General features: G+C 47.0%; 1 pseudogene; it reads right to left on the bottom strand.

Moving 5' to 3' along the window:
* LOC121569968 overlaps nucleotides 1-21,560 on the bottom strand; it is an 87,254-nt pseudogene that overhangs the window by 12,703 nt on the left and 52,991 nt on the right.

Genomic DNA, 21,560 nt, shown 5'->3' with positions numbered 1-21,560 from the left:
AAGCAATATGACAGGTTTGATATGATTTAGCTAACTTGTTTCAACTCTGATTTGCTAGCTAACATTAAGTAGCTAGCATTTGAGGGCTGAACGTTCTCATAAAATATTGTATTGCTTGTCCATGTGCTTGCTAACAAGCCCAGACGAACTAGCTAAATGTGTCAGCATCCAGCAGTGATCAGCTGGTGGTTGCATAGTAACAGCGTCACCAGCCCAAATTCTAATCGAGCTGGCACCAGTTGTGAAACTGGGCTGCGCTGGCCCGGGTTTCCCTCGACCCAGCTCGAATTTGGCCCTAATTTTAAGTGCCAGTGGAAACAGGGCTTAAGATTTTCTGTAATTTCAACAGTAAAACACTGTAGAATACACAGTAAAATACTGTAAATGTGTTTAACTGTATCAATTATGGTGCATTGTGGGAAAATGTTGTGGGCGGGGAAAGAGTCTCTGACTCATTAACATATTTCAAGGCATGCGTTGTAAGAGGCTATATTTGTTGCACCCGTTAATGATAGTGCTGTATCAACTTAAGTGATTTGTAGGGTAGTGGTTCCCTGACAATTAAATGTATATAGGGAACAGATCAGTGGCAGCAAGTCTCAACCCTGAGCAGCTAGCCATGTCCTTTTGATCAATTTTACCCTGTAGTCACTGTTAGTTTAGAAGCCTTTGTTAAGGCCTAAAGTGCAAGTGATATAAAACACCAAATATCAGTTGGTATGGTGCATGTCAGTGTTGCTGTAGGTGGGTGTGGTGGTGGAATCAGGCGCAGGACGCAGAAAATAAGTCCAAAAGACTTTAGTGAATGCACACACTCAAGCACGATGAAATGCCCTGAGGCGAGAACTCCGCACGCAGGCGAAAACAAAACGGGCGCACTAAACATGTGCAACAAAACACTCCTACACATAGGAGAACAGCTCAACCGAGCAAACAGTATACGGACTAGCAAAACGCACGACAGTGAAAACAATCACACACAACACCTGACAAACACAACGAGAACTTATAGGACACTAATGACACTAAACGATAACAGGTGTACAATACCAGACCAGACCAAACGAACATAGAAACATACAACGGTGGCAGCTAGTATTCCGGAGACGACGAACGCCGAAGCCTGCCCGAGCAAGGAAGAGAGGCAGCCTCGGCCGAAACCGTGACAGTACCCCCCTTGACGCGCGGCTCCAGACGTGCGCCGACTCCGGCCTCGGGGACGACCAGGAGGACGCGGAGCAGGGTGCGTCGGGTGACCACGATGGAATTCCGTCAGGAGAGACGGGTCCAAAATGTCTCTCCTCGGCACCCAGCACCGTTCCTCCGGGCCGTACCCCTCCCACTCCACTAGATATTGGAGACCCCCCATCCGACGTCTCGAATCCAAGATGGACCGCACGGAGTACGCCGGTGCCCCCTCGATGTCCAATGGGGGCGGAGGAGTCTCCCTGATCTCATTTTCTTGGAGTGGGCCAGCTACCACCGGCCTGAAAAGAGACACATGGAACGAGGGGTTAATACTTTTATACTCAACAGGTAGTTGTAATCTGTAACACACCTCGTTCAATCTTCTCAGGACTTTAAATGGCCCTACAAACCGCCGACCCAGTTTCCGACAGGGCAGGCGGAGGGGCAGGTTTCTGGTAGAGAGCCAGACTCGATCACCAGGTGCGTACACCGGTCCCTCACTGCGGTGGAGATCGGCGCTCGCCTTTTGACGACGGAAGGCCCGCTGCAGGTGGACGTGTGCAGCGTTCCATGTCTCCTCCGAGCGCCGCACCCACTCATCCACCGCAGGAGCCTCGATCTGGCTCTGCTGCCAAGGTGCCAGAACCGGCTGGTAACCTAACACACATTGGAAAGGGGTTAGGTTAGTGGAGGAATGGCGTAGGGAATTCTGGGCCATTTCGGCCCAGGGAACGACCCTGCCCACTCCTCCGGCCGGTCCTGGCAGTATGTTCTAAGAAACCTACCCACATCCTGGTTCACACGTTCCACCTGCCCATTACTCTCCGGATGGTAACCCGAGGTGAGGCTCACCGAGACCCCCAACCGCTCCATAAAAGCTCTCCAGACTCTGGAGGTAAATTGGGGACCTCGATCAGACACAATATCCTCGGGTACCCCGTAGTGCCGGAACACATGGGTGAATAGCGCTTCGGCGGTCTGCAGGGCAGTAGGAAGGCCCGGCATAGGGAGCAAACGACAGGCCTTAGAAAACCGGTCCACAATGACCAGTATAGTGGTATTCCCCTGTGAAGGAGGAAGGTCAGTGATAAAATCCACCGAGAGGTGAGACCATGGTCGTTGTGGAACGGGCAGGGGTAGTAACTTACCCCTAGGCAGATGTCTAGGCGCCTTACACTGGGCGCACACCGAGCAGGAGGAAACATAAACCCTCACATCCCTCGCCAACGTGGGCCACCAGTACTTAGCACTAAGGCAGTGCACTGTCCGGCCGATACCAGGGTGTCCAGAGGAGGGTGACGTGTGAGCCCAATAGATCAATCGATCCCGAACCTCGAGCGGAACGTACCTCCGACCCTCCGGGCATTGAGGTGGACTAGGGTCGGTGCGTAACGCCCGCTCGAGTTCAGCATCGACCTCCCACACTACCGGTGCCACCAGACAAGACTCCGGCAGTATGGGAGTGGGCTCCACGGACCTCTCCTCCGTGTCATACCGCCGAGACAGTGCGTCTGCCTTACCGTTCTGTGACCCAGGGATGTACGTGATCTTAAATATGAACCGGGTCAAAAACATATTCCACCGCGCCTGGTGAGGGTTCAGTCTCCTCGCTGCCCGGATGTACTCCAGGTTACGGTGGTCCGTCAAAATGAGGAAAGGGTGTTGAGCCCCCTCAAGCCAGTGCCTCCACACCTTTAGGGCCTGTACCACGGCTAACAGCTCCCTGTCCCCTACGTCATAATTTCGCTCCGCCGGACTGAGCTTCTTGGAATAAAAAGCACAGGGGCGGAGTTTAGGTGGCGTGCCGGACCGTTGCAAAGCACGGCTCCTATACCGGCCTCTGACGCGTCCACCTCTACCTGAAATGGTAAAGAGGATCCGGATGCGCCAGCACCGGAGCCGAGGTAAACAGGTCCTTCAGCCTCCCAAACGCCCTGTCCGCCTCGGCTGACCACTGCAGACGCACCGGACCCCCCTTCAAAAGAGACGTTATGGGAGCTGCCACCTGTCCAAAACCCCGGATAAACCTCCGGTAGTAATTCGCAAACCCCAAAAACTGCTGCACCTCCTTCACAGTGGTTGGCGTTTGCCAATTACGCACGGCTGACACCCGGTCTACCTCCATCTTCACCCCTGACGCAGACAACTGATAACCCAAAAAGGAGACCGACTCCTGGAAAAACAGACACTTCTCTGCCTTGACATACAGGTCGTGCTCCAACAGCCTCCGCAACACTCGGCGCACCAGGGCCACATGCTCGACTCGGGTAGACGAGTACACGAGAATGTCATCTATGTACACGACCACCCCCTGCCCCTGCATGTCCCTGAAGATCTCATCCACGAATGATTGGAAAACTGAAGGAGCGTTCATCAACCCGTATGGCATGACAAGATACTCGTAATGGCCCGAGGTGGTACTAAAGGCTGTCTTCCATTCATCGCCCCCTAATCGCGCACCAAGTTGTACGCGCTCCTGAGATCTAATTCAGTGAAGAAACGCGCCCCGTGCAATGACTCCGTCATGGGCGCAATCAGCGGGAGTGGATAACTGTACTTCACCGTGATCTGATTGAGACCACGGTAATCAATGCACGGGCGTAACCCACCATCCTTTTTCTTCACAAAAAAGATACTCGAGGACGCAGGGGAAGTGGAGGGCCGTATGTATCCTTGTCTCAGAGATTTGTCTATGTAAGTCTCCATAGCTCTCTTCTCCTCCTGAGACAGAGGATACACATGGCTCCGTGGGAGCGCAGCTCCTGCCTGGAGGTCTATCGCACAATCTCCCTGCCTATGGGAGGCAACTGCGTCGCCCTCGACTTACTGAACACAATAGCCAAATCCCCATACTCAGGGGGAACGTGCAATGCGGGCACCTGGTTTGGACTCTCCACCGAGGTAGCCCCTACGGAAACGCCTAAACATCGACCCACACACTGGGCAGACCACTCCATCAGAGCCCTCTCCTGCCACGAAATAGACGGGTTATGGGTACTCAACCAGGGCATGCCCAGCACCACCGGATACGCAGGCGAGTCGATCAGAAATAGCTGGATCATCTCCTGATGACCCCCCTGCGCACACATCCTAAGTGGCGCCGTGACCTCCCTGATCAAGCCCGCACCCAACGGACGGCTATCTAGGGCATGAACGGGGAAGGGGACGTCAACAGGGAGAAGGGGAATCCCTAAGGCTAAACAAAATTTCTTATCAACAAAATTCCCAGCCGCGCCTGAATCTACCAGCGCCTTATGCTGGGAATGAGGTGCTACCTGTGGAAAACGCACAGGTATACAGAAGTGTGCAACAGAGAGCTCTGGGTGAGTGGGCGCCTACTCACCTGGAAGGACTCCCCAGTGCGGGGCCTGTCGTCTTCTCCCCTAGGAGGCCATCCCCAGCACCTAGCCGCGGTGTGTCCTCCCCGACCACAGTTGGTGCAGGAGATGGACCCCCTCGTACTCCGACCCCTCCTCTCTCTAGCGCCAAAGCCCCCGAGCTCCATGGGGCACGGCTCGGAGGTGCTGGAGGGTGAAATGGACGGACCCCCCTCGGGACGTCCGCGGGTAGCTAGCAGGGTATCCAGCCTGATGGACATGTCGACTAGCTGGTCGAACGAGAGGCTGGTGTCCCGACAGGCCAGCTCCCTACGGACGTCCTCACGTAGACTACAGCGGTAGTGATCGATGAGGGCCCGCTCATTCCACCCTGCATCCGCCGCTAGAGTACGGAATTCCAACGCGAACTCCTGGGCACTCCTCTTCCCCTGCCGGAGGCAGAACAGACGCTCCCCCGCCGCTTTCCCCTCCGGGGGATGGTCAAACACCGCCCTGAAGCGGCGGGAGAACTCAGCATACGTGATGGTGGTAGCGTCTATTCTCCTCCACTCGGCGTTGGCCCATTCTAACGCCTTGCCGGAAAGGCAGGAGATCAGGGCGGACACGCTCTCGTGTCCCGAGGGCGCCGGGTGCACGGTGGCCAGGTAAAGCTCCACCTGGAGAAGGAAGCCCTGACACCCGGCAGCGGTCCCATCGTAGGCCCTCGGGAGCGAGAGTCTAACTCCTCTGGGTTCCGGAGCGGGAATGGGCTGACTTGCCGATGGTGAGGGCAGGGAAGATGGCGTTGGGGGTGTCCCTCGGGTCTCCCAGCGTTGGAGGGTGGTGATCACCTCCTGCAGGGCGGACCCCATCCGCAGGATCTGGTCATTCTGCTCCCGGACCCTGTCCTCCAACGTCTCCTGCGCTGCTGCGGCTCCTGCTGATTCCATTCGAAATGGTGTGTGATTCTGTCAGTGTTGCTGTAGGTGGGTGTGGTGGTGGAATCAGGCGCAGGACGCAGAAAATAAGTCCAAAAGACTTTAGTGAATGCACACACTCAAGCACGATGAAATGCCCTGAGGCGAGAACTCCGCACGCAGGCGAAAACAAAACGGGCGCACTAAACATGTGCGACAAAACACTCCTACACATAGGAGAACAGCTCAACCGAGCAAACAGTATACGGACTAGCAAAACGCACGACAGTGAAAACAATCACACACAACACCTGACAAACACAACGAGAACTTATAGGACACTAATGACACTAAACGATAACAGGTGTACAATACCAGACCAGACCAAACGAACATAGAAACATACAACGGTGGCAGCTAGTATTCCGGAGACGACGAACGCCGAAGCCTGCCCGAGCAAGGAAGAGAGGCAGCCTCGGCCAAAACCGTGACAGTGCAATATACAATTAAATACTCAACCATTAAAGGATTCTGCAAGTCACGACAGGTATAATGCTTTACTATGTTATAAGCATGTATGAGCCCTTGTAGTGTATAATCATAGATATTAGCATATTATGTATATTTCTATACCTTACTGTTTCAATGAGTAGGACTATGGGTTAGAATGGTGCCTAGCTTTCAAACAGTGAAGGTCTATTTTCCAGTATTTCTGTGTCATACTCTAAGAGCGTAGACTCACGCTAGTTGAGCAATGGCTCTGTCCAGATGTCTCCTCATCTTCTCCTGGCACGACTTAATGGTTTCCAATTCCTGGTTACATAATGAGTGAAACAGGAAACAGTTCAGTTAATTAAATTCTGATCATTGGTCATATTCATGCCATGATTGTAATGACATGTGTTTTACCCTTATGAGATCTTTCTCCACGTCGTCGTGAACCAGATCGATAGACATCCTTTTCTCTCTGTGATACAGGCATTCCTGGGAGACCTGTTGATGGTCACACACTGTTAATACTGTGTTCCAAGTTTTATTACTCGTACGTACGGGACACGCATTAAATACATCGTCCAACGAAATGCTTCCTTGCAGGTTCCCTCTCGACAATGCAACAATAAGACATGCAGTTGAAGTCGGAAGTTTACATACACCTTAGCCAAATACATTTAAACTCAGTTTTTCACAATTCCTGACATTTAATCCTAGTAAAAATTCCCTGTCTTAGGTCAGTTAGGATCACCACTTTATTTTAAGAATGTGAAATGTCAGAATAATAGTAGAGAGACTGATTTATTTCAGCTTTTATTTCTTTCATCACATTCTCAGTGGGTCAAAAGTTTACATACACTCAATTAGTATTTGGTAGCATTGCCTTTAAAATGTTTAACTTGGGTCAAACAGTTTCCCACAATAAGTTGGGTGAATTTTGGCCCATTCCTCCTGACAGAGCTGGTGTAACTGAGTCAGGTTTGTAGGCCTCCTTGCTTGCACACGCTTTTTCAGTTCTACCCACACATTTTCTATAGGATTGAGGTCAGGGATTTGTGATGGCCACTCCAATACCTTGACTTTGTTGTCCTTAAGCCATTTTGCCACAACTTTGGAAGTATGCTTGGGGTCATTGTCCATTTGGAAGTCCCATTTGCGACCAAGCTTTAACTTCCTGACTGATGTCTTGAGATGTTGCTTCAATATATCCACATCATTCTCCTTCCTCATGATGCCATCTATTTTGTGAAGTGCACCAGTCCTTCCTGCAGCAAAACACCCCCACAGCATGATGCTGCCACCCCTGTGCTTCACGGTTGGGATGGTGTTCTTCGGCTTGCAAGCAGCCCCCTTTTATGGCCAAACAGTTCTATTTTTGTTTCATCAGACCAGATTACATTTCTCCAAAAAGTACGATCTTTGTCCCCATGTGCAGTTGCAAACCATAGTCTGGCTTTTTTATGGCGGTTTTGGAGCAATGGCTTCTTCCTTGCTGAGCGGCCTTTCAGGTTATGTCGATATAGGACACGTTTTACTGTGGATATAGATACTTTTGTACCTGTGTCCTCCAGCATCTTCACAAGGTCCTTTGCTGTTGTTCTGGGATTGATTTACACTTTTCGCACCAAAATACGTTCATCTCTAGGAGACAGAACGCGTCTCCTTCCTGGGCGGTATGACGGCTGCGTGGTCCCATGGTGTTTATACTTGCGTACTATTGTTTGTACAGATGAATGTGGTACCTTCAGGCGTTTGGAAATTGCTCCCAAGGATAAACCAGACTTGTGGAGGTCTACAATTTATTTTCTGAGGTCTTGGCTGATTTCTTTTGATTTTCCTATGATGTCAGGCAAAGAGGCACAAGTTTGAAGGTAGGCCTTGAAATACATCCACAAGTACACCTCCAATTGACTCAAATGATGTCAATTAGCTTATCAGAAGCTTCTAAAGCCATGACATCATTTTCTGGAATTTTCCAAGCTGTTTAAAGGCACAGTCAACTTAGTGTCTGTTAACTTCTGACCCAATGGAATTGTGATACAGTGAATTATAAGTGAAATAATCTGTCCATAAACAATTGTTGAAAAAATTACTTGTGTCATGCACAAAGTAGATGTCCTAATCGACTTGCCAAAACTATAGTTTGTTAAAAAGAAATTTGTGTGGTTGAAAAACGAGTGGTTGAAAAACGAGTTTTAATGACTCCAACCTAAGTGTATGTAAACTTCCGACTTCCACTGTAATTCAAGATAAGAATACAAAAAAATAAAATAGAATAATCAATTTTATCATAAAACAGGAAGGCACAATTTATAGTCCAATATTTAGACGTGTATTGGGGAAGGGGGGGGGGGACAGTGTATAAACTGAGCAGTATAATAAGAGTCTGGTAGCAGCAGTTGTGATATGTATGTAGCATGAATGTATATGTGTGTGTGTGTATGTCTGTGTGGGTGTGTGCATGAGTGAGTGCATGTGTGCTAAGGTGTGGCGAATCAGAGCAGTTGGTCAGTCCAGTTCAAGTATTCAGCAGTCTTATCGCTTGTAGATAGAAATTGTCTCTGAGCCTGTTGGTATCAGAACTCATGCTCCGATACCGTCTGCCCGACGGTAAGGGAGTGAACAGCTCAAGGCTGGGGTGTGTGGGGTCCTTGATGATGCTGCTTGCCTTCCGTTTCGAGTAGATGTCATGGATGGGTGGGCGCTAGGTGCCAGTGATGTACTGGGCCGTCTTCACCACCCACTGGAGGTCCTTGCAATCACACCTTATGGGCCCTGGTCCAAAGTGGTTCACTATGTAGGAAATAAATTAGTGCAGTATTGTCGCTCCACAGTTGTGTGTACGACTGGTAAAACGCACTATGGTGTGGTAGAAGCATCATCTTTCAATCTAATTGACAAATTACTCTTATTATCTAATATAAATACCCCTCTGAGTCACGTCTCTGGCATTGAATTGACTGTAACTGATGAAGTGAAGAACTATGATGATGAGTTAATAATGTTGATGAAAGTGATTCGATTTGTATCACTGTAAACCCCAAGGCATTTTAACTCAAATACTTCTAGTAAGTTGAACTCTCAATGTTAATGAAAAGTCATTATTACTTAACATTTTTATGTGGTGCTGACACAAGTCATATCAACTCCATTTTTGTAAGTTATTTGAACTTTCCACCTAGCATGCTCTACTGTTGGTTGATTTGTTTGGAATTCTTAATATATGTGTTTTTGCATGTACATTGAGTGATTGATTGAGTAATCTTATGCCACAGTTAAATAATATATTTTTTGCACCCGTTACTAAAATGGTTGTTCCAGTTTAAATGGCTTTGATAGTCTCCTCACCCTGTTCCTAACCCTGACAGTCATTATGAATACAGGCTGCGGGTAAAAAAAAGAATCCAACTGTTGGATACCCTAACTCTGACTTGCAGGTAGGTGTGCAAAATTCTGGTACGTTTTCCAGAAATCCCTGTTAGAAGATTCCTGAAAACCCTCCAACCAGGATTTTTTTTTTAAGATACTGGAATTTTGCAACCCTTCTTGCAGGCCTGATGAGTTTCAGGCCACTGTATTACAGTAAAGCTAGGCCTGAAAATAAGGCCTTATGAGATATGTAATAAAATATCACCAAGATATTTATTATAACGATAATATTTGTCTAGGAACTCACTCGATGAAGGCCACATGACTGAAAATGAACAAATGCAACAGCCATGTCTCTGTCACTAACAAACACAGTCATGGGCGGTAACTCAATTCCCTCGAAAAGGCAAGGCACACTGGGAAATTATATTGGCTTATTGGAGGCATTACTCAAAATGTTCACGCTGATACAACTCAAATCTGGATCCCCTACAGCACGTGTCAAACTCATTCCATGGATGGCCGAGTGTCTGCAGGTTTTTGCTCCTCCCTTGTACTTGATTGATTAATTAAAGTCACTAATTAGTAAGGAATTCCCCTCACCTGGATGTCTAGGTCTTAATTGAAAGGAAAAACCAAAAACCAGCAGAAACTGCCTAAATACACCTGTATTCAGGGAGTTTCTCCCATTCTTCTCTGCAGATCCTCATCAAGCTCTGTCAGGTTGGATGGGGAGCGTCGCTTCACAGCTGTTTTCAGGTCTCTCCATAGATGTTCGATCGGGTTCAAGTCCGGGCTCAAGTGGTTCCAAACTTCTTCCATTTAAGAATGATGGAGGCCACTGTGTTCTTGGGGACCTTCCATGCTGCAGAAATATTTTGGTACCCTTCCCCAGAACTGTGCCACGACACAATCCTGTCTTGGAGCTCTAAGGAAAAATTATTCGACCTCATGGCTTTTGCTCTGACATGCACTGTCAGAGTAAATATGGACCTTATATAGACAGGTGTGTGCCTTTCCAAATCATGTCCAATGAATTTAATTTACCACAGGTGGACTCCAACCAAGTTGTAGAAACATTTCAAGGATGATCAATGGAAACAGGATGCACCTGAGCTCAATTTCAAGTTTCATAGCAAGGGGTCTGAACACTTATATAAATAAGCTATTTCTGTTTTTAATTGTTAATAAATGTACAAACATTTCTAAAAACCTGTTTCACTTTGTCATTATGGGGTAATGTGATGAGGGAAAAAATTATTTAAGCAATTTCAGAATAAAGCTGTAACGTATCCACAAAGGAAAAAGAGAAGGAGTCTGAACACTTTCTGAACGCACTGTACATCCCTCCACAACACTCTAGCAAAACACAAGCAAAACACAAGGAAAACCCAAGCCTACTAGATTCAATAAATTTTTCAATCAATTTTATTTTATATAGCCCTTCATACATCAGCTAATATCTCGAAGTGCTGTACAGAAACCCAGCCTAAAACCCCAAACAGCTAGTAATGCAGGTGTAGAAGCACGGTGGCTAGGAAAAACTCCCTAGAAAGGCCAAAACCTAGGAAGAAACCTAGAGAGGAACCAGGCTATGAGGGGTGGCCAGTCCTCTTCTGGCTGTGCCGGGTGGAGATTATAACAGAACCATGCCAAGATGTTCAAAAATGTTCATAAGTGACAAGCATGGTCAAATAATAATCAGGAATAAATCTCAGTTGGCTTTTCATAGCCGATCATTAAGAGTTGAAAACAGCAGGTCTGGGACAGGTAGGGGTTCCATAACCGCAGGCAGAACAGTTGAAACTGGCATAGCAGCAAGGCCAGGCGGACTGGGGACAGCAAGGAGTCACCACGGCCGGTAGTCCCAACGTATGGTCCTAGGGCTCAGGTCTCTCAGTTGGCTTTTCATAGCCGATCATTAAGAGTTGAAAACAGCAGGTCTGGGACAGGTAGGGGGTTTCGTAACCGCAGGCAGAACAGTTGAAACTGGAATAGCAGCAAGGCCAGGCGGACTGGGGACAGCAAGGTGTCAGCATGCCCGGTAGTCCTGACGTATGGTCCTAGGGCTCAGGTTCTCAGAGAGAAAGAGAGAACGAGAGAATTAGAGAGAGCATACTTAAATTCACACAGGACACTGGATAAGACAGGAGAAGTACTCCAGGTATAACCAACTAACCCCAGCCCCCCGACACATAAACTACTGCAGCATAAATACTGGAGGCTGAGACAGGAGCGGTCCGGAGACACTGTGGCCCCATCCGAAGAAACCCCGGACAGGGCCAAACAGGAAGGATATAACCCCACCCACTCTGCCAAAGCACAGCCCCCGCACCACTAGAGGGATATCCTCAACCACCAACTTACAATCCTGAGACAAGGCCGAGTATAGCCCACAGAGGTCTCCACCACAGCACAAACCAAGGGGGCGCCAACCCAGACAGGAAGATCACGTCAGTAACTCAACCCACTCAAGTGACGCACCCCTCCTAGGGACGGCATGAAAGAGCACCAGCAAGCCAGTGACTCAGCCCCTGTAACAGGGTTAGAGGCAGAGAACCCCAGTGGAGAGAGGGGAACCGGCCTGGCAGAGACAGCAAGGGCTGTTCGTTGCTCCAGAGCCTTTCCGTTCACCTTCACACTCCTGGGCCAGACTACACTCAATCATATGACCTACTGAAGAGATAAGTCTTCAGTAAAGACTTAAAGGTTGAGACCGAGTCTGCGTCTCTCACATGGGTAGGCAGACTGTTCCATAAAAATGGAGATCTATAGGAGAAAGCCCTGCCTCCCGCTGTTTGCTTAGAAATTCTAGGGACAATTAGGAGGCCTGCGTCTTGTGACCGTAGCGTACGTATTGGTATGTACGGCAGGACCAACTCGGAAAGATAGGTAGGAGCAAGCCCATGTAACGCTTTATAGGTTAACAGTAAAACCTTGAAATCAGCCCTTGCCTTAACAGGAAGCCAGTGTAGGGAAGCTAGCACTGGAGTAATATGATCAAATTTCTTGGTTCTAGTCAGGATTCTAGCAGCCGTATTTAGCACTAACTGAAGTTTATTTAGTGCTTTATCCGGGTAGCCGGAAAGTAGAGCATTGCAGTAGTCTAACCTAGAAGTAACAAATGCATGGATTAATTTTTCTGCATCATTTTTGGACAGAAAATTTCTGATTTTTGCAATGTTACGTAGATGGAAAAAGCTGTCCTTGAAACAGTCTTGATATGTTCGTCAAAAGAGAGATCAGGGTCAAGAGTAACGCCGAGGTCCTTCACAGTTTTATTTGAGACGACTTTACAACCATCAAGATGAATTGTCAGATTTAACAGAAGATCTCTTTGTTTCTTGGGACCTAGAACAAGCATCTCTGTTTTGTCCGAGTTTAAAAGTAGAAAGTTTTCAGCCATCCACTTCCTTATGTCTGAAACACAGGCTTCTAGCGAGGGCAATTTTGGGGCTTCACCATGTTTCATTGAAATGTACAGCTGTGTGTCATCCGCATAGCAGTGAAAGTTAACATTATGTTTTCGAATAACATCCCCAAGAGGTAAAATATATAGTGAAAACAATAGTGGTCCTAAAACGGAACCTTGAGGAACACCGAAATGTACAGTTGATTTGTCGGAGGACAGACCATTCACAGAGACAAACTGGTATCTTTCCGACAGGTAAGATCTAAACCAGGCCAGAACTTGTCCGTGTAGACCAATTTGGGTTTCCAGTCTCTCCAAAAGAATGTGGTGATCGATGGTGTCAAAGACAGCACTAAGGTCTAGTAGCACGAGGACAGATGCAGAGCCTCGGTCTGACGCCATTAAAAGGTCATTTACCACCTTCACAAGTGCAGTCTCAGTGCTATGATGGGGTCTAAAACCAGACTGAAGCATTTCGTATACATTGTTTGTCTTCAGAAAGGCAGTGAGTTGCTGCGCAACAGCTTTTTCTAAAATTTTTGAGAGGAATGGAAGATTCGATATAGGCCGATAGTTTTTTATATTTTCCGGGTCAAGGTTTGGCTTTTTCAAGAGAGGCTTTATCACTGCCACTTTTAGTGAGTTTGGTACACATCCGGTGGATAGAGAGCTGTTTATTATGTTCAACATAGGAGGGCCAAGCACAGGAAGCAGCTCCTTCAGCAGTTTAGTAGGAATAGGATCCAGTATGCAGCTTGAAGGTTTAGAGGCCATGATTATTTTCATCATTGTGTCAAGAGATATAGTACTAAAACACTTAAGTGTCTCTCCCGATCCCAGGCCCTCGCAGAGTCTGTGCAGATCCAGGACAGCTAAGCCCTGGAGGAATACGCAGATTCAAAGAGGAGTCCGTAATTTGCTTTCTAATGGTCATGATCTTTTCCTCAAAGAAGTTCATGAATTTATTACTGCTGAAGTGAAAGCCATCCTCTCTTGGGGAATGCTGCTTTTTAGTTAGCTTTGCAACAGTATCAAAAAGAAATTTTGGATTGTTCTTATTTTCCTCGATTAAGTTGGAAAAAGTAGGATGATCGAGCAGCAGTGAGGGCTCTTCGGTACTGCACGGTACTGTCTTTCCAAGCTAGTCGGAAGACTTCCAGTTTGGTGTGGCGCCATTTCCGTTCCAATTTCCTGGAAGCTTGCTTCAAAGCTCGGGTATTTTCTGTATACCAGGGAGCTAGTTTCTTATGACAAATGTTTTTCGTTTTTAGGGGTGCAACTGCATCTAGGGTATTGCGCAAGGTTAAATTGAGTTCCTCAGTTAAGTGGTTAACTGATTTTTGTCCTCTGACGTCCTTGGGTAGGCAGAAGGAGTCTGGAAGGGCATCAAGGAATTTTTGTGTTGTCTGAGAATTTATAGCACGACTTTTGATGCTCCTTGGTTGGGGTCTGAGCAGATTATTTGTTGCGATTGCAAACGTAATAAAATGGTGGTCCGATAGTCCAGGATTTTGTGGAAAAACATTAAGATCTACAACATTTATTCCATGGGACAAAACTAGGTCCAGAGTATGACTGTGGCAGTGAGTAGGTCCAGAGACATGTTGGACAAAACCCACTGAGTCGATGATGGCTCCGAAATACTTTTGGAGTGGGTCTGTGGACTTCTCCATGTGAATATTAAAATCACCAAAAATTAGAATATGATCTGCTATGACTACAAGGTCTGATAGGAATTCAGGAAACTCAGAGAGGAATGCTGTATATGGCCCAGGAGGCCTGTAAACAGTAGCTATAAAAAGTGATTGAGTAGGCTGCATAGATTTCATGACTAGAAGCTCAAAAGACGAAAACGCCATTTATTTTTTTGTAAATTGAAATTTGCTATCGTAAATGTTAGCAACACCTCCGCCTTTGCGGGATGCACGGGAATATGGTCACTAGTGTAACCAGGAGGTGAGGCCTCATTTAACACAGCAAATTCATCAGGCTTAAGCCATGTTTCAGTCAGGCCAATCACATCAAGATTATGATCAGTGATTAGTTCATTGACTATGACTGCCTTTGAAGTGAGGGATCTAACATTAAGTAACCCTATTTTGAGATGTGAGGTATCACGATCTCTTTCAATAATGGCAGGAATGGAGGAGGTCTTTATCCTAATAAGATTGCTAAGGCGAACACCGCCATGTTTAGTTTTGCCCAACCTAGGTCGAGGCACAGACACAGTCTCAATGGGTATGGCTGAGCTGACTACACTGACTGTGCTATTGGCAGACTCCACTAAGCTGGCAGGTTGGCTAACAGCCTGCTGCCTGGCCTGCACCCTATTTCACTGTGGGGCTAGAGGAGTTAGAGCCCTATCTATGTTGGTAGATAAGATGAGAGCACCCCTCCAGCTAGGATGGAGTCCGTCACTCCTCAGCAGGTCAGGCTTGGTCCTGTTTGTGGGTGAGTCCCAGAAAGAGGGCCAATTATCTACAAATTCTATCTTTTGGGAGGGGCAGAAAAAAGTTTTCAACCAGCGATTGAGTGCTAAGACTCTGCTGTAGAGCTCGTCACTCCCCCTAACTGGGAGGGGGCCAGAGACAATTACTCGATGCCGACACATCTTTCTAGCTGATTTACACGCTGAAGCTATGTTGCACTTGGTGACCTCTGACTGTTTCATCCTAACATCGTTGGTGCCGACGTGGATAACAATATCTCTATACTCTCTACACTCGCCAGTTTTAGCTTTAGCCAGCACCATCTTTAGATTAGCCTTAACGTCGGTAGCCCTGCCCCCTGGTAAACAGTGTATGATCGCTGGGTGATTCGTTTTAAGTCTAATACTGCGGGTAATGGAGTCGCCAATGACTAGGGTTTTCAATTTGTCAGAGCTAATGGTGGGAGCCTTGGCGTCTCAGACCCCGTAACGGGAGGAGTAGAGACAAGAGAAGACTCAGACTCAGACTCCGACTCGCTACATAATGGGGAAAACCGGTTGAAAGTTTCTGTCGGCTGAATGAGCGACACCGGTTGAGCATTCCAACAGTATTTCCCTCCAGAAGCCATGAGAAAGTTGTCCGGCTGCGGGGACTGTGCGGGGGATTTATACTAACGTTACTATCTGTACTTACTGGTGGCACAGACGCTGTTTCTTCCTTTCCTACACTGAAATTACCCTTGCCTAACGATTGCGTCTGAAGCTGGGCTTGTAGCACAGCTATTCTCGCCGTAAGGCGATCGTTCTCCTGTATATTATGAGTACAGCGACTGCAATTAGAAGACATCATGTTAATGTTACTACTTAGCTTCGGCTGTTGAAGATGTTGACGAACCATGTCCAGATAAAGCGTCCGGAGTGAAAAAGTTGAATGAGGGAAAAAAGTTGCGATGGAAAAAAGGAAAATAAAGTAAAGTTGGCAGCAAAAACGCTCACTGTTGCCCCTTGTGGCCGGTTTTGAAGGAATTTCCCGACGTCCTCAGGACATCAATATTGAACGACCACACACACACACACACACAAACACACAAACACACACGCACAATTACCTGCAGCGGCCCCTCTGTCTCCTGCAGGACTCTCTCCAGCCTCCTCTTCACCTCTGTGAGGGCCATGATCTCGCTCACCATGTTGTCGATCTCATGGTTCAACTCTGCCCTCCAGAAGCTGATGTCGTTGAGGCGTTCCCCGATGTACTTACTGGTGGTCTCCTGGGTCCTCCTGGTCAGCTGGTCTTTATCCTGCATCAGCCTGATGGTGTCCCTCCTCAGCCGCTCAGCACTGTTCCTAGATGACTCTGACTGGACTTGTACCAGTCGTGTGGGGTGTAGCGTGTGGTCATGGCCGACCGGTTCAATGGGTGCCGGACCAGGTCGAAGCCTAGGTTCTCCCTATGGATGGAGGAGAGGGAGGGGATGGCGGCGGCGCTTCCCGTGCGGTAGTAGTCGTTAGTCCTCCAGGGCTGGTTGGCACTGGGGTTCATGGCCAGGGCGGGCTGGTTGCTCCGGTAGGAGGACGCCATGGTGGAGATGGCTGGGAGGAAGTGGCTGGTTTTTGGCCGGGTGTACGCCCCGTCAGTGTGGATCCCATCAGCTCTATCTGTCACTCTTCTTCTCAGTGCTTCTCGTGTCTGAAAACATGCAACATTGGATCTGTGTATTAATGAGTTTGCATATCACTTGCCATCTGTCCTCAATAAACCTTTATAAGACTGAGGATGACTGGTGTCTGTCTCTCATATATGACTGAGAAAGACTGGTATCTGTCTATCATATAAGACTGTGAAATAGTGGTATCTGTCTATCATATAAGACTGTGAAAGACTGGTATCTGTCTCTCAAATAAGACTGAGAAAGACTGGTATCTGTCTCTCAAATAAGACTGAGAAAGACTGGTATCTGTCACTCATATATTTTATAACAGTTCCACTAACATGACTTCCAGTTATGTAATGTTTTTATTGATTATCTGCCAAATAGATGTCATCCTATCGTCGGTTGAAGTCAACACATTTTTTACTAAACATGTCGTGACTACTCTCATTTAATTGAGCATCTTTGAAGGCAATGAAAATGGGAAGTGCCGATACTATACTTGCTCGGCAGATTCCCCGATGTGATTTGGAAAATTCTAAAGCTAGCTTTTCCCTCATGTGGGTACTAACAAGCATGCTAGGTACTGCTAGGTATCAACAGCCAATCCAGTAAGAGCTGGAAGCTATAGTAAGCTTTGATTGGTCAATGGTGCCGTGATATCGCGTATATGCATACAGTTCAGCTTTCCCCAACTTTGGTCCTGCCCTGTTCATGCTCCCTCACCCATGCGTGCATTGCCCAATGGTCCCGCCGCCCACTTCACTTACCTCCATTGAAAATGAATGGCTTCCGATGTTTCATCACCCCGTCATCTGCTATGGAAACCCACTGTTAGGCCACTTTCTGCGACCACATGTCATCACGCACGATGTTGACTTGTTTAGAATATTTCAAATGTTTGAGAATATTTAAAACGTTTGAGAATATTGAAAATATTATTACATTTGCATAAATGTAACACCTTTTTGGTATCATTGACATGTCATTGATACATGGAGTCATTGGAAATAATATGAGAAAATGAAATGTCCACTGGAAAGAAGGATGAGTGAAATAAATATAATATGGTCAATGTGAAAACAGTCACAGGCATCAAAGCATCTTTTGTAAAAAACAGTAGGCTATTGTATTGAAATAAAAGACACTTACACGTGAATAAACAAAGGTTTCTCCCGACATCCAGTGCCTAAATGCACGCAGGCTCACCTCGACCTGTCCTCAGCTAAGAATGAGCTGAACAATTTAGAAAGGTAATCCAAGATCCATTATTGATGGACAAGTTCACTCACTGGCCACTTCTACTGTGCACTCGAGCAAGCCAATGGAATCTTGGACCGTCTGAAAGGCTGGTTGCTTCAGTTGGGAGGTTAGTTGTCCCAAATTTCTGTTGCCACAGAGGCAGTTGCTATGGGTTGCTATGAGAGGTGGTGAGTAAGCCTTTTTGGGGGTTAATATTTCAAGGTAGGCTAGGATACTGCATACGAGTCCTATGCATACTTTTCAGGGCTATTCCTTATAGATAGAATCCATCAAAACATTTGCTTGATGGACGTTGATTTGACACTTTCAACATCAATGGGTACAGAGAGAGACCCCACACAACTGCATGCATTGTGTATCTTGGCAGCAAAAGAGTTACTGGTTTTGATTTGGGGATTTGCTGTGACATAGAGGACACTGAGTTTAGAGTTACCCCCCCCACACTGCTCTTCTTGGACATAGTCACAGTGTAGCCTATTCCATTTCAACAGCATTGTAGTAGCTTTAACAGTCTGCTGGAGACATTATCAATTAATAACCCATGAAAACAAAGGAATACTTTTCAGAAGGTTCTACATGCTCGTTGTGACTGGTTTCGCTCAGCATTTTGAGCCTCACGAATGAATGCTAAATGCCTTGAAGCTTGAATTTCAAGGTCTCTAAATGTGAATATCAACTTTATGGTTTTTTAGAACCAGGTTTCCTGTCTGGTTATGACCAATGAAATGTGAATGTTGAACATCTGGATGGTAAACGTGGCTGAAATATGTGCAGTCTGTCTGGGCGATAAGACCTTCAGCTAAATAATCTGTGGTTCTGTTGGATCTAGGCCTACATCCAGAGGAAATTGACCTTCTGTGTGTGTGTGTGTGTGTGTGTGTGTTTGACAGAGATAATATCTCCATGGTGTGATTTTGGACATTCGCTCCTGCTGGTTAGGCCTAGGTGTGGGAGACACATCTGGTGGTTGTAAATCTTGGCAGGAGAGGGAGTATGGGCCTCCCATACTATTTATAATATGTATAATAACTCACACTATACACAACTGGGCTTTTCCACCACCACCCTCCCAGGATACCTCTCAGTCAAATCAGAATAGGAGAACATCAAACACCTGCTGATCTAAAATCCTTCACGCCCTGAAGGAATTCTTTAGGGAAACATTACTTTATAGTGGACATCTGTGAGACATATGGATAAATGTCTCCATTAGAACAGCCTGAAAATGTGAAATAGATAAATCTGTAAAATGGTTGACAGATGGAAAATAGCAGAGTAAATTATTTTCCCATTCATTGCTGTCACGTTGGCATTTCTGGTAGGATCTCCTCATTCTGGGGTATCACACCAGAATTGGTAGGCTGCTGTATTTTCTTCAACTCCAAATTGTATTATCAACCATCCTTACGTGTATTTACTGGTTCTTTGTATTTCAGGAGTGACACGGCAACCTACTCCCCCTGGCTTCTCTCCTGACCGGTCAGCCAGCCTCATACTGCACACAGAGCTCTTTTGGCACATGGAGGCAGAGCAAGCAAGTAGTGACTTGTCCTGTCCTGTCCTGAAGCCATGGCACTGCCCAGCAAACATGACCCCATTGGCCCCATATAGGTATTTGGTGGGCAAGGTGGGCAGGGGCTAGCCCACACAAAATCTATCACGGGCTAGCCCACAACAAGCCCACACCAGCCCAACATGGGATAGCTCACAACAAGCCCACACCAGCCCAACATGGGCTAGCCCAAAACAAGCCCACACCAGCCCAACATGGGCTAGCCCACACCAAGCCTACACCAGCCCAACATGGGCTAGCCCACACCAGGCCCACATCAGCCGAACATGGGCTAGCCCACAACAAGCCCACACCAGCCCAACATGGGCTAGCCCACACCAAGCCTACACCAGCCCAACATGGGCTAGCCCACACCAGGCCCACATCAGCCGAACATGGGCCTGCCCACACCAGCCCAACATGGGCTAGCCCACAACAAGCCCACACCAGCCCAACATGGGCTAGCCCACAATAAGCCCACACCAGCCCAACATGTGATAGCCCACAACAAGCTCACACCATCCCAACATGGGATAGCCCTCAACAAGCCCACACCAGCCCAACATGGGCTAGCCCACAACAAGCCCACACCAGCCCAAAATGGGCTAGACCACAACAAGCGCACACCAGCCCAACACAGGCTAGCCCACACCAAGCCCAGCTACTTCATAATGTAGAGGTGGGGGCTCATTATAATATATGGGGTCGGGTTTTCAAATACCCCAATTCATGTTGTTAAGGTAAGAAATAATGCAAGATAAAAATAGCTGACACCATTCAAATCAATGAGGGTTTGGAAAATAAAGCCAATCATTTCCGAATCATACTTTTTTCACATTAAACCTTTTACATTAGTTCTAAGTTCACAAGTAATTTTTTTGCAACCGTTAATGAGAGTGTCGTTCCAGTTTAATTGTTCGGTTGTGTGATGTTAACAAACATTTTATCTTGTACACTTCTAATGATGAAGTCTGTAAAAACACTTAGGTAAGCGCATGTGACATATTACATTTTTTTTTGTGTTTCTCTGGAAAAAATATATATATGATAGCAAAAACGTTTTTGTCTTTCTGATACAATGTCACAGGCAGCTGATCCAAAAGGGTGGGTTTAACTCAGTTGAAGTGAAGGCTGCACTTGGTGCCAACTGCCTTCGGGCCAATGTGGAGCCAATGAGTGAAGATTCAACGTGGGCAGCCTATACATGGGACCAATATTTTAGCCTGCATTGGGGCCATATCGTGCAAATGTGGACATGTTTGCTGGGTGGTTACCACTCATCCCCCTCTGCGAGTCAGCTGGTTTGTGAACACTCTCTTCTGCACATTGTGTTTACATTTTTTTTTTTTTGTCATTTTAGCAGACGCTCTTATCCAGAGCGACTTACAGGAGCAATTAGGGTTAAGTGCCTTGCTCAAGGGCACATCGACAGATTTTTCACCTAGTCGGCTCGGGGATTAGAACCAGCGACCTTTCGGTTACTGGCACAACGCTCTTAACCACTAAGTTACCTGCCGCATTGGCATTACTTTATTGATTAGCCTATTCAGTAACCTGTGAATTGTTTTCAATTGTTCACAATACTGTGGGTGGAGAAGGACAAGAAAGCCCTTTGCTTTTTGAACAAACTGTGCTTGAAACCAAATAATGTTGATTTCATTTCCAAGTCCAAAATGCTGTACTCAAAGACCGGTACTCTAGCCCATACATTTTGTTTTGTGGCCAGACCAGTAGCCTTCAAGCAGGTACATAGGGGAGAAATATGAGCTTAGTGTTTGAAGCAGGTGAGTTCAGTCAGTCTCCCTCCCAGCAGCATCACAAAGAGTGTGTCCCAAATGGCACCCTGTTCACTTCATAGTGTCACGACTTCCACCGAGGCTGCCTCCCCTCCTTGTTCGGGCAGGTTTCGGCATTCGTCGTCACCGGCTTACTAGCTACTGCCGATCCCATTCTCATCACTCCACTTGTCA

This window comes from Coregonus clupeaformis, chromosome 1 (genome assembly GCF_020615455.1).
Source record: "Coregonus clupeaformis isolate EN_2021a chromosome 1, ASM2061545v1, whole genome shotgun sequence".
In the NCBI taxonomy this organism is placed as follows: Eukaryota; Metazoa; Chordata; class Actinopteri; order Salmoniformes; family Salmonidae; genus Coregonus; species Coregonus clupeaformis.
The sequence above is the reverse complement of the archived record's forward strand: the minus strand, read 5'-3'. Positions and strand labels throughout refer to the sequence as shown.